The sequence below is a fragment of the Populus alba genome, chromosome 17, assembly GCF_005239225.2.
Source record: "Populus alba chromosome 17, ASM523922v2, whole genome shotgun sequence".
NCBI lineage: Eukaryota > Viridiplantae > Streptophyta > Magnoliopsida > Malpighiales > Salicaceae > Populus > Populus alba.
In genome coordinates, this window is record NC_133300.1 from 20,200,233 (window position 1) to 20,214,634 (window position 14,402).

General features: G+C 40.1%; 1 protein-coding gene across 2 annotated transcripts in view; it reads left to right on the forward strand.

Moving 5' to 3' along the window:
- LOC118037187 (uncharacterized) overlaps nt 1-12,086 on the forward strand; it is a 28,997-nt gene extending 16,911 nt beyond the window's left edge. The window contains exon 5 of one of the 2 annotated variants that reach the window (XM_073405649.1): nt 11,807-12,086. The gene's annotated coding sequence lies outside the window, so the exon portion shown is untranslated. Of the gene's footprint in view, nt 1-8,018; nt 8,232-11,806 lie in introns of those variants that run through there. The other variant, XM_035043101.2, reaches the window with a different exon arrangement.
- The last annotated feature ends 2,316 nt before the right edge of the window (nt 12,087-14,402 follow it).

Sequence of the window (14,402 nt, forward strand, 5' to 3'; positions counted from 1 at the left end):
CAATGAACAAAGCATTCTTATCACAATCATGCATTTTTCTCATACATCTATGCACGCATCTCCAGATCGTGAAACATAGGTCCCACGTCCAGAATCCACCAAACCCGGTCTAGATCAAGAATGGAGAACGAAGAAAGAGCTCACTTAGAGTCACATTATCAGACCGAGTTAGAATCCGTAAAAAATGAAGTTGCTAGGCTGATCGACCTACTCGAGCAACTTTTGAGAGCTAAGAACGGGGAGGGAACGTCAGCACAACCACCTGAAGGAGCGCCAGCAGCTCACGTCCCTCAAGCATCTCAAAACTAGGGGGCAAACTCGGCCAATGAACAACATTTTGTGCCTATTACCCCTATCCAACCAACTCAGGCTCCAATCACTGTTGACTTAACAACGGAGGGAATCCCGGATAATAGGTCTCCCAATTTGATGGACCAGGACAAGTTGTTTGCCTTGGAAGAAAGATTAAGGGCATTGAGGGTAATGACTAGTTTTGACCCCATGTGAGCAGCTGATGTGTGTTTGGTACCAAAACATCGTGTGCCAAAAGATTTTAGGATACCAGAGTTCATTAAGTACACTGGTTTGGAATGCCCAAACACTCACATTCGATCCTACTGCAATAAAATGGCGGAAGTAATCCGCGATGATAAACTGCTAATCTATTTCTTTCAAGATAGCCTCGCAGGGTCCGCTTTGAGCTGGTACATGAGGTTAGATAGTATCAGGATCAGGAGCTGGAGAGACTTGGTGGAGGCTTTCCTTAAGCAGTACAAGTTTAACATGGAAATCGCTCCTGATCGAACAAGTCTAATGTCAATGGAGAAAAGGAGCCAAGAGTCAGTAAGGGCTTATGCACAAAGGTGGAGGGATGAGGCAATGCATGTCCAACCCCCTTTGATAGAAACAGAGATGGTGTGCTTGTTTGCCAATACCTTCTAGGCACCTTATTATGAGCACCTAATGGGTAGTTCTTCTCAACATTTCTATGATGCGGTACGCATAGCTGAAAGGATAGAGCAAGGGATTAAAGCTGGGCGTATAGCGATGCCGTTGGAAAAGAAGGGTTTTATTGGAAGAAAGAGAGAAGGCGATATTAACAACTTGGAAGGTGGGTATAAGGGCAAAAGAGTAGATTCCCATAATCCACAAGTACCTACCTCTCAATTCTCACACATAAACTTTAACCAACCTTTTTTCCCTAATCGAACAAATAACCAGTCAAACAACCAAAATCACTACCAAAGACCCCATACAAGATACACTTCAGAACAACTATCGCCGTTACCCATGCCTTTGAAGGACATGTACGCCAAACTGTTGAGCATTGGACACATAGCTCATATCCCTACACTACCACTACAACCATCATTCCCAATTTGGTACAAGCCCGAGTTGACTTGCGAGTACCATGCGGGTAATCCCGGGCATGGGATTGAAACCTGTTTCGCTTTCAAGAAGAGGTTGTTGGAGCTTATTAAGATGGGATGGGTCTCCTTTGAAGACAAGCCCAATGTTAATTCAAGCTCATTGCCTAAACATGCCTCAAATAGTAGTGGAGTAGGCATGATAGAAGTTGGAAATCAATACAAGGTGCCTATGAAAAAGTTGTACGACATGTTAGTACGATCAGGATTTCTAGAGGCAAATGTGGAAAGCCATTTGGAGGGAGGTGACTACTGTGAGTTCCATGGAAGAGATGGACACCATATTGAGGATTGCGTCGAGTTTTGCGAAAAGATTACAAAAATGTTAAGAATGTGAATTGAGAATTGAACCCATGGAGAGCAGGGGTGAGGTGAGTATGATGGAAGGTCAAGATGAGATGACAGGAGTATGCAGGGTCCAACAAACAGCTAATGAGCCCCCACGACTGATCTTGGTTAAACCGTCCTGCACGAAAGGGAATCACAATGCCATGCCTTATAATTATGGGTATGCCTCCAACATTCGAGCTCCTCTTCCTTTGTTCCAGACTGAGATAAGTGGTTTGACCATGAGTGGTCGTTGCTTTACGCCTGAGGAGTTGAGGAAGGAAAAGGGTAAAGAAGTGGTAGATCTAGACAAAGCACTAGAAGTTAATAAGCCGGTAACGGAAGAGGAGTCGAATGAATTCTTGAAGTTGATCAAACATAGCGAATATTGCATATTAGATCAACTAAAAAAGACTCCAGCTAGGATCTCCCTTATGTCCTTGATACTCAGCTCTGAGCCGCATCGAAACGTCTTGCAAAAGGTGTTGAATGAGGCATATGTACCCCAAGACATTGAACATAAAACCATGGAACATCTAGTGGGGAGGATCCATGCAACTAATTACCTGTACTTCACGGCTGATGAGCTTGATGCTGAAGGTACCGGACATAACAAGCCCCTATACATTACGGTTAGGTGCAAGGACTGCCTCATAGGGAAAGTACTCATTGATAATGGATCGGCCCTTAACGTGTTGCCAAAGCACATTCTGGAGGAAATGCCGATAGATGAATCTCATATGAAGTCGAGTACTATGATGGCCAGAGCGTATGATGGCTCACCTAGGCCAATAATTGGGTCTTTAGAAGTGGAGTTATATGTGGGACCACAAATGTTCCTAGTGACACTTCAAGTTATGGATATCCATCCTTCCTATAGTATGTTGTTGGGAAGACCTTGGATTCATGCAGCGGGGGCGGTAGCTTCATCATTGCACCAATGCCTGAAGTATATCATGAACGGGATGTTGGTAACTGTCAAGGCCGAGGAGACAATATCCATGATAAAGAATGTGGTTGTGCCTTTTATCGAAGCAGATGATTGCAAGGATAACAATATCCATGCTTTTGAGATTGTGAACACCGACTGGGTGCCACAAAACACAGTACTGAGAAGGCCAAGGATCTCAGAAGCAGCAAGGATGGCAAGTCTATGCTTCTTGGATCGCGGGATCCCATTTCAATATAACCTTATTGTTGGGATACGAGAAGGGGTTAATCCGACAAGGATGAAAATAGCTGATCAAAGATTTGGGCTAGGGTATCAACCTAACCAAGAGGATTATCGGTGGGTTGCTGGTCGGAGAATGGCAAGAAGGATGGCTAGAATTAAAGGAAGAGATCCTGAAGAAGAAAAGCTAGAAATCCCTCCCCTTAGCGTATCGTTCCCAAGAGCTGCATACATAATGCAACATGATAAAAGAGCTGAAAGCCTTGGTCTAGAACTGACAAATATGAGCATAAACACCTTGGAGGAAAATAAGAAGGAAGGAGATGACATGAAAGCAGTAGCGGGAAAAGGAGATGAAGCGCTGCCACAACTGACGGTCCATACACTAGAAGAAGTCTCCGCCAAGACCTTTGTGCGCAAGTTGGCTCAGGACGAGAAGTTTCAGAACTAGGTGACCTAAGAAGGTCCAGTGGTTTTCAAAATGTAAACCAACTTTGTTTGCCTTAACATGCTTTTGTCATTGCTTATGTTTGCTTTTATTTCCTCTAGTTGACAATCAAGGCTCATGATGTCAGCTAGATTTTATGTTTGTCACGGAGCCCACCTTTTCTTTAAATAAATGATGAGATCATGCACTTTTCAAAATTGTTTTTTTATACATTTACACATGTTTGTCATGGAGCCCACCTTTTCTTTAAATAAATGATGAGATCATGCACTTTTCAAAATTGTTTTTTATACATTTACACCAAGCACTTCCCGCTTTTAGGAATCCTGAAAGCAGATCTCCTACAACATCACATACATTTAGCATCAAGAATAATTGGCCAAACTTGAACGAGCATGTGATAGCTATGGAAGAAGAGTGGGATGAAAGCAATATCAGTGAATTCACCAGGTTAGTAGAACAACAGGAACAGACTTGGAAGCTTGCCACCGAGGAACTCGAAACCATCAATGTGGGCAGTGATCAGCTTAAGAAAGAGTTGAAAATAGGTACCTTAATTACTTCTGAACAAAGGATAAAAATGATCACCCTATTACAAGAATATTCAGATGTCTTTGCTTGGTCCTATAAAGATATGCCCGGTTTGGATACAAATATTGTAGTACACAAGATACCGTTGGAAGAAGGTTGTAATCCAGTCAAGCAGAAGCTGAGGAGGGCCCACCTGGATGTCTGGATCAAGGTCAAGGCAGAACTCGAGAAGCAATGGGATGCTGGCTTTCTAGAAGTAGTTAAATATCCACAATGAGTATCTAACATTGTTGTGGTGCCTAAGAAGGAAGGGAAGATTAGCGTTTGTGTGGATTTTTAGAATTTGAATAGAGCTAGCTCCAAGGATGATTTTTCTCTACCACACATAGATGTTTTAGTGGATAACGCTGCCCGAAGTTCCACTTATTCCTTTATGGATGGTTTTTCAGGATACAACCAGATAAAAATAGCTCCAGAGGATAATGCGAAAACAACTTTTGTCACACCTTGGGGGACTTACTGCTACAAGGTCATGCCATTTGGTTTGAAAAACGCAGGTGCAACATATCAAAGACCAATGTTGATTCTATTCCATGACATGATGCATAAGGAAATTGAGGTGTATGTAGATGATATGATTGCCAAGTCTAAAAAGGGACAGGATCATGTTGAAGTTTTGATGAAGTTATTCGAGAGGTTGAGGAAGTATGAACTAAGGCTTAATCCCACAAAATGTTTATTTGGAGTTAAATCGGGCAAGCTGTTAGGATTTGTGGTAAGTGATAGAGGTATAGAGGTGGATCCAGATAAAGTAAGGGTCATCCAAGCTATGACATCCCCTAAGACGGAGAAAGAAGTAAGAGGATTTCTTGGGAAGGTTAAACTACATTGCTCGGTTTATAGTTCAGCTAACAACAACATGCGATTCTATATTCCGACTACTAAGGAAAAAGAAACCTGGAACCTGGAATGAGGAGTGTGAGGAGGCATTCAATAAAATCAGGCATTATTTGCAAAATCCACCTTTACTGGTTCCTCCGGTATCAGGAAAACCTGTAGTATTATACCTAATAGTAACTGAAGCAGCCATGGAATGTGTATTGGGTCAGCATGATGAAACCGAAAGGAAGGAAAGAGCTATTTATTACTTAAATAAGAAATTCACTGAATGTGAGTCTAGATACACGGAGATAGAAAGACTTTGTTGTGTGTTGGTGTGGGCGGCAAAGAGGTTGCGACATTATATGTTATACTATACCACTTGGTTGATTTCAAAAGTGGATCCTCTGAGGTATATTTGTAACAAGCCCTTTCTCTCAAGTCAAATTGCAAGGTGGCAAGTATTATTAGCAGAATATGACATAGTGTATATGACAAGGAAAGTCGTAAAAGGAAGTGCAATCGCTGATCATCTGGTCGATAACGCTGTTGAAGATTACGAACCTTTGGATTTTGATTTCCCCGATAAGGATATATTATCAATAGAAAAAGAAGAAGAGAAGACAGATTGGTGGACCATGTTTTTTGACGGGGCAATGAATGTATATGGTAATGGGGCCGGTGCGGTAATAATCTCTCCTAATAAGAAACAGTATCCAGTTTCGGTTAAACTGCATTTCGAGTGCACCAACAATACAGCTGAGTATAAAGCTTGTATCCTCGGTTTAGAAGCGACATTGGAGCTGAAGATAAAGAAGATAGATGTATATGGGGATTCAATGTTGATTATCTGACAGGTTAAAGGGGAATGGCAGACCAAAGAGGAAAAGTTGAGGCTGTACCAGGAATACTTATCCACGCTAGCAAAGGAATTTGAAGAAATTAGATTCACCCATCTAGGAAGGGAGGGGAAACATTTTGCGGACGCTTTGGCCACGCTAGCTGCTATGACTACCATTGATCTCAAGTGCAAGGTACAACCGGTACACATTGACATTAGAAATGACCTAGCTCACTGTTGTTTAGTTGAAGGAGAGATAGACGGACAACCTTGGTATTACGATATCAAGAATCTTGTACAAAATCATGAATATCCGATAGGAGCTTTTAAAACGGATAAGAAAACCTTAAGAAGGTTGGCTATAGACTTCTATTTAGATAGAGAGATTTTATATAAAAGATCATTTGATGGAACCCTGCTAAGGTGTTTGAATGAGGCAGATGCTAGAAAGGCATTACGAGAGGTCCATGAGGGGATTCGCTCAACCCATGCTAGCGGGCATATGATGGCAAGGAAAATCCAAATGACTGGTTATTTTTGGATGACACTAGAAAAAGACTGTATCAACTATGTCAGAAAATGTCACAAATGTCAAATTTACAGTGACAAGGTCAATATGCCACCAGCTCCACTATTTAATCTAATATCTCCTTGGCCATTTGCAATGTGGGGAATTGACGTGATCGAGCATGTTAACCCAAAAGCTAGCAATGGTCATAGATTCATCCTCGTAGCTATTGACTACTTCACAAAATGGGTGGAAGCTAATTCATATGCCCACGTAACACAGAAGGTAGTGAAGAAGTTTGTAGAAAAGGACTTAATTTGCCGATATGGTCCTCCAGAAAGGATAGTGACAGATAATGCACAGAATTTCAATGGCAAAATGATAATGGAGCTGTGTACTAAAAGGAAAATCAAGCATTCAAATTCCTCACCATACCGACCAAAAATGAATGGCGCAGTAGAAGCTGCCAACAAGAACATCAAAAAGATTTTTCAGAAAAAGGTAGTCACATATAGAGATTGGCATGAGATGTTGTCGTTTGCTCTTCATGCATACCGCACTACAGTCAGGTCCTCGACAGGGACTACCCCATATTCTCTGGTGTACGGTATGGAGGCAGTGATGCCTTTGGAACTGGAAATTCCGTCGTTAAGAGTGTTGATGGATTCCGAATTAGAAGAAGCTGAGTGAGCCAAAATGAGACACGAGCAACTGAACCTGATCAGTGAAAAGAGGATGGCTGCAATATGTCATCACAAACTTTACCAGAAACGAATGCCAAGGCATATGATAAAAAGGTTAGACCGCGGTTGTTTTAAGAAGGGGATCTAGTATTGAAGAAAATATTGTCGTTACCCGGAAACGATCAGAGCAAATGGGCACCAAATTACGAGGGTCCTTACGTAGTAAAGAAAGCATTCTTAGGAGGAGCGTTGAAGTTGGCTAGAATGGATGGAGAAGACCTAGCTCGACCTGTGAATTTTGACTCTGTAAAAAGATATTATGCTTGATGTAGGCTCCTAAATCAATAAAGCAAAGTTTGGCCATCCTGCACGAAAGGGAATCATAATGCCATGCCTAGTAATTATTGTCTTTTCATCGGCTGGTGATTTTTCTCGTTGTTGCATATAACGCGTGAAAAGTCGAACGCGTTCGAAAGACCCTTAAAAATTTAAATTCTTTTTTAGACGACGTTGAAAATGCTAAAATGATGAAAATATATTAAAAAAACATATTTTTTGGATTTTCGTTGTTTTTCTCTATTTTTGGATTTTTCTGAAAATTTATTAAAACATGGGTCAAAAATTGGGTAGCAACAGATGCCCCCTCTTTACAATGCTTATGAAGCAAAACTTCCTCAATGTTTTGCATAGTAAGCTTTATAAAGAAAAACTTGTCTTTCTGTCTGCTTAACTTGCTCAATATCCACTCATTTAAAGACATTACTCTTTTTTTTTTTCGTTAACCTGAGATCCCATCTGGCGACCTCCTTTACCAAAACCAAAGAATGTGTGTAGCTCGGTCAACCTGAAATCCCATATGGAGATTCCCTTCAACCAAAGCTACATGAGATTCCATCTGGCGACCTCATTCAAATGGAACTAAAAATATGTGTAGCTTGATTAACCTGAAATCCCATCTGGTGATTCCCTTTAACCAAAGCTACATGAGATCCCATCTGGCGACCTCATTCAACTGAAACTAAAAATATGTGTAGCTCGATTAACCTGAAATCCCATCTAGCGATTCCCCTTAACCCTTTAGCTACATGAGATCCCATCTGGCGACCTCATTCAACTTGAACTAAAAAATGTGTGTAACTCGGTTAACCTGAAATCCCATCTGTTGAAATCAACTGTTGTTGTGTGTTGTTTCCTTTGTTGCAGGTGACGGTAACCTTCATCGCTAGCGTAGGAAGACAGAGAAGAGGAAGACAGCCCCGATCCACCGGTTTTGCCACCATTTCTAGTGGCGGCGCGTGGGCCCACGCACCGCCACTGTTTCCGTGCACTGTTCCTGCGGATTCCAGAAGCCTTAGGATGTTTCAGGGGTTGTTTTGTAATTTTGAGTTGGTTGATGTAATTTTTTTGTTTAGTATTGATCTGTTCTCTCTCTCTTTCTCCGTTTTGGGCAGATCTGTTATGTTCTTTTTCCTTCTCATTCTTCCCTACTTCAGGTGGCGGCAAGACCAGGGGGGGCGCCGGCTGCTAGGCTTTTGTCGGGTCTGGCCGAAGGAGATGGAGAAGAGATCTGTTGTTGCCCGCGGCCACTAGAGCTGCTGTGGAGGTGGGAGAAGAAATGAGTCGCTGTGGGGTTGGTCTTTTGTGTCGGTGGGTGGTGGCTGGTCTGTTGGTGCTGCTTGTCCGTTGCTGTTGGCAGTCGGCCGAGGGAGAAGAAGGCGTTGTTGATGGTCGTGGGTAGGCTGAAAGGGAGAGGAGATGTGTGTGAGGGTTGTTCGGGTGTGTTAGGAAAAAATGAGGGATCAGCTGAGAGAGGTGACAGTGAGGGTCTGTGGCTTAGTTTTCTGGTGAAGGGAGAGACGAAAATTTTCCAACCAGGAAAGGGGGTGGTTGAAAAGGAAAGAGGGAAAAAATGGCCAAGAGGGAGAGAAGGGGTTGTCTTGGCCGGCTGGTTTGGGTCAGAAAAAATATGAAACCGGGAAGGGGGGTAGTTGTGTGTTGTTGGCTGGAAAAGCAAAAAGAAGATGGGGGAACAGTGTGGCGGCGGAGTGGAGAAAATGCTGAGGAGCCCCAATGATTTATAACAAATAGTTGCATATACTAGGCAAAGAGGGAAAAAGGAATTGTCTTTAAGCTGGATTTTTAGAGGCTTGTTGGATGGGAAGGGATTTAAAGATGGGTGGAGGTTGTGAGTTAGAGATAGCTCTTCCTCCACCATGTTTTTTTTTTTGTTATGAGGAGCTTAAAGCATGGGTTAATGGGCTTTCTTATTCAATGTTGTTGTCAATGTTCGTGATAGATTTGACTTAGGAGGGCAGTGGGGTCTTGTGAGAGGGATACATGTAGATGTTCTAGATTTCATTTTGTTAGATTTTCAGATGTGGAGTGATGTATTTTGAACTCATCCCCTGTGGAAAGATTCTATGTCTTATAGCATTTTGGGATCCTATAGTTAAGAGAGTTATAATCTGTCTTGAAAAGTGACAGAGCGTTGTTTCTGTTAGGGTTTGCAACTTTGCATTTCCATTATTCAAGCGTGCTAGTTTTCCTATTTAGTGTGTGAGGTATAGATGCTTTTGTAGAAGTGCATTTGAGCTAAAACATCATTTTGGTGCTTTCCCATGTGCTTTTCAATAGTTTTGACACATCTTTATTTCAAAATCATCCAGAAGCACCGGTAAAAGCATCAGTTTTATGCTTTCTCAGCCCAAAAGCACTTTTAAACGCAACTCAAACGTGTTAACAAACTCAACCTTAGCATATATCTTTGTTTCAGAGTTATGTAGGGGATGCTGAATAAAAGAGAGTGGTAAGGGATTTCCTTCAGTGACAATGAGGAAAGGAAAGGAGACCAGTTGGTTTGTTGGAAGGTTTGACCTTAAATTGTAGAGTTTAGGACATGTTAATAACTGTCTAGGAAAATCCTTTCATGTAAAAGATCACATCTGAAAACAAGAGAAAAGGTAAGAAAGAATAAAAGAAAAAAGCACCAACCAACCTGTATACAGCTTAATGAGGAAGAAAAGTTGAGTGCTATTTTTCTTATCTGATACTTGTTTTATGATTAATGAGGATGGTGAATTTCTTTTAGAATTCTTTTATTAGTAATTTTTCATAGATATGTTGATGGTAGAGTTTTTTTTGAATCATTCACATCATTACAATATGTATATATTATGTAAGGGTAAGAGAATAGAATGCAGTATTATGTCTTAGTGTTCAATAATTGGTAATTACTTTGCAGATTACTAGATAGAAATTTGGAAGCATTTAAATAGCTTGGGCATAACTTGGCCCTAAAAACCTTTGTGCAATAGATAGTACAACATTCTTACCATTTCTCATTTTGGCAAACAAGTTATTCATGTTATAATTTTCTTAGAACTATTTTGTGTCATAAGATAATTTGCTCTGTTCTAGTAGAAAGGTGTGTGGCAGGCATATGCATGTGCTTCATTTCTGGTGTATAGGCTCGTAATCAAGGTTGTTAAAATCACGTTTTGAGTCAAAACATGCATTACGGGTTGAATCGCTTGAAAAAATCAAAAATGGGTAAAATCGGGTTGAAATCGAGTGAAATCGCAAAAATCGGATGAAATCGCGCAAAATTGCAATTTCAGGATCGATTTTGCGATTTTGACAAAATGAGGCCTTGAAATAAAATCCCACCTCCTGGACAGTTGTCAGATGCCTATTGGATTATTCTTGCACAGTCACGGACTATTACCCCTCATTTTACACCCAAAAAAGAAAGAAAGAAAAAGACAAAGAGAGACTGGCAGAAAGAGAGCTTGATGAATTTACCGAGATCGGAGGATTTGAGGACTGAAGGTTTAAGATGAGAGTGGAACCAGCAGAGAGAGAATTTGGAGCATCGGGCTCTCATTGATTAGAGTAAAAACAAAAAAACTCCAAGATGATCAGACAGTGAGGAGACAATGTGAGGTGAAATAATCAAATGGTTAGGATGACACTAATCCTTATTCTAAAAGTTGTTTGCATGCGTTGTTGCATCACAAGAAGGGTTTGGAAAGGAAAGAGAAAGAGTGGGTTGTGGACAGTGGAGGATCCTTCATTCCTAATCAGTTTTATTGAAGCTTGCAAGCAAGAAAGCAACTTCGCTTGATGTTGTGCTGTGTTTGCGCAACAAAGTGCAGAGGGCCTTTTTACTCTCCTTTCTGGTTTCAACTTTCTGGTTTCAGAATTAATTGGACTGAATTAATGGGGTGAAAATTGGACTGAAAATTGTTGAATTTGACTGAATTTAATGCCATTTCAGTATTATATGACTGATTTAATTGGACGAATTGTTATGTATGAATTTTTATTTAAAGCATGAATTTTTTTTTAATGTATTTTAAAATTCCTTACGATTTTACGATCAGAGTTTATGAACGGCTTTCCATGCCATGTTAAAATTGGCAGTAATGCATTACTGCTTTACTGTCCTGAGCTTTCTCTTCAACACTGGGTGTGAAATATTAAGGTTGCTTAGAATTATGCTATAGTTGTTGTGATTTTTAGTTTTTGGATTGAGATGAAAAACTGATCAATGTATGTGGGATATTGAGTCTTTATGGACTAATTGGCACTCATTTTATGAAGTGAAATGGTTGATTTCAACAGGAAAAAAAAAAGAACTCGGACTTTTTAATGATTCTCAAGATTGTTTTCAGCATGATTAGACCACATTCATTCTTCAATATTTTGCACTTCCTTTTGTAGGAGGATGAATTGTTTTCTTCTCCTTTCTCTCTTAAAAGAATTAATCTTTGAAGTGCACATGCTTGCAGAATTAATGATTAGACTTTTTAATGATTCCCTAGATTACATTCATTCTTCAATATTTTGCACTTCCTTTTCGGGAGGTTGAATCATTTTCTTCTCTTTTGAAGTGTCATCGTGCCCCCCCGCGAGAAAATTTCAAAGTATCAACTTTAATCAAGTGTAATCTTCGCTAACTTGTGTTTGCTAATGTTGATTTTTCTTTCAAGGCGAAAGATTAATGATGAGTACAACGATGAGGAGGTAGAGTTGACAAAAGAAGAAACCAAACTTATTCGTAGAGTGCTCAAAGGAAAGGCTCCACATGGTGACTTTGATCCATATGCGGTCTGTAGTTCTCATTCAATTTCATGTTCAAATATTTTCATACAAATATAGTTTTTATTAACTTTTTTCATTCATATCATGCTTAATGTTATATGCTTAAAATTGATCTCCTTATGTTTTCATTCAGCCTTACGTTGATTGGTTTAAATGGGAAGATTCAAAGCATCCATTGTCAAATGCACCAGAGCCTAAGGCTCCGTTTGTTTACTGGAAAGTAGTTTCCTTTTGGAAAGTGAATTCCGGGGAAAGTGAATTCCAAGAAAGTATTTTCCGATGTTTGGTAGTGTAATGGAAAATGAGTTGGAAAACACTTTCCAGTGTTTGGTTATGTCATGGAAAATGAGCTGGAAAATAACTTATTAATATTTTTTTTTCTCAAGTTTATTAAAATAATGAAGAACAAATCTTACAAATTAAAAAGTTGAATAAGAATGAAATTGAAAAAAAAATATATAATTTCATAAATTATCTCAAATAAAATAATTAATAATCAAAATAATAGAGATCAAATCTAAAAAATTTAAAAAAAAAAATGAAAGATGAAGAAATTAAAATAATAATAATCAACATTTCATAAATTATTTCAAATAAAATAAGTAACAATCAAAAGAATGACCCCCATGTATTCTCGATACTTTGAAGCATCATTTCCAACTTGGGTGGCTTGTTGTTGCAACCTTTCCGCATAACGGGCTACTTGCCCAACCTGTTTTGACATATGTCTTATTCTGTCATGGAATACGGTGTTATCTGCGATTATTGCTTCGTTACTGGCTCCTAAGGCTTCGTTACTTCTTTCCAACACTCGAACCATATCCTCTAACCGTGCCAGCTTATCTCTTATCCTCTGCAGTTCTTCCTTTTTGATATCCAGCTCGGCTATTTTGGAATTAATTTGAACTGCAAAGTTGTACATATAGTCTTGGCATTCTCGACGCTCTTGCTTAGCCTTACTCAGCTCCTCTTCCATCTCGAAGTAATGGCTTCTCAACTCGTCTTCTCGCATCTCGATCTCCGATTGTAAAGCCATCATCCTTCCTTTCGAAGACTCGGCTCTCTTCTGGTAATCCCTCATGTCAGACTCAGCGGCCCTTCTCGCACTTCTCTCTTTCTCCAGTTGCAACATGTATTGAGCTCTGACCTTCCTTTCTTCTTCTATGTCGAGGTTGGCTAGCCGATTCTTCTCCTTTTCAACTTCTACTTTCTTTAAAAGAAGGTTCCTTCCCTTCTTCAAAGAATCCATCATCTCCTTATCAACATTCATCTTGCCTTTTGTTGATCTCTTAACCTTAGTCAACTCTTTTTCTGTGAGCCCATTCTTCTTAACCAGCTCATCATATTCAGCTATTTGATTCCTTAACTTAGCCTGGACCCCTGTTGTTATCTCTTCAGCTATCTCGGCCCTTTTCTGTCATTCATTTAGAGACGTTAACTGCTTATCCTATTTTTCTAACCGCTGATTCAAGAAAACCCTCATCGTATTTTCTTCCTCTAACTGGTTTTCTAATAGTTGTTATTGCCCCTTACTTTTGCTGTGATCAATTCTACACTGCTCTAGCTGCTTTCTTAAATCTTCCTCATCATCCATTCTTTTTCTTTTCTGTTGTTCTGTCGTTGATTCCGACTGTTCTTGTGTAGAGAAACCCTTCACTTCAGAAAGCTCTTCATTCCTCCAAACTGCATAATTCTGGCTGAATGAGGTTTCAAAATTGCTTCCTTCTTCCCTTTTCACCTTCAAGGGTCTTTCTCAATCTTGCCGGATAAGCTTCATTTCTTTGAGGAATGGTTGGTGCTTGAATAAACCGATGAAATCAACTAAACCCAAGGTTCTTGGTGTATACTGCATTCCGTCTAACTGTCTTGTTACAAGGGCGGGCGCATAACTGATGTAACTGGTTACACAAATCAAAGGAACTCATATCTTGCTTCCACAGCTCATTGTGCAGATGGCGTTGTTCATCCACGGCGCTTTCCACTTGAAGTTGCTCCTTGGCAAGGTTGCATACTTATCCATCCATGTTTTCTCATCCCAATTCTTCCAAGTCTCATCTATGGTAATCTTTAACGGTCGCAGGTCAAACCACCAAAAGTTGTTGAAGATGTCCCTTGGTGTTTCGATATGACTGATTATCCATAAACACAACATAGGGATGCAGCATCTCATAGCTCCTTTTCCATGCGTTCTACAATGATTGAGGGATAACATGGTTTCTCCCAAGATGGTTGAGGAGGGATTGATCCGGTCATGCTCGTATTCGACGAAGACATTTGCTGCTTCCAAACTAATGACCCCAATTTCAAAAGGGAATAATACTAGTCCAAAGATGACGAAGGCCACCAACCTATATCGTTCATCTCCCAACTTGCCTTCTTCAGCATTTTTCTTCATTCGGGCTTCAATGACCTTCCATTTAAAAACCCCTTCAGCGACTCTACATTGGCTGATCTTTCCTAAGCCTAATAAACTGACTACCTCCA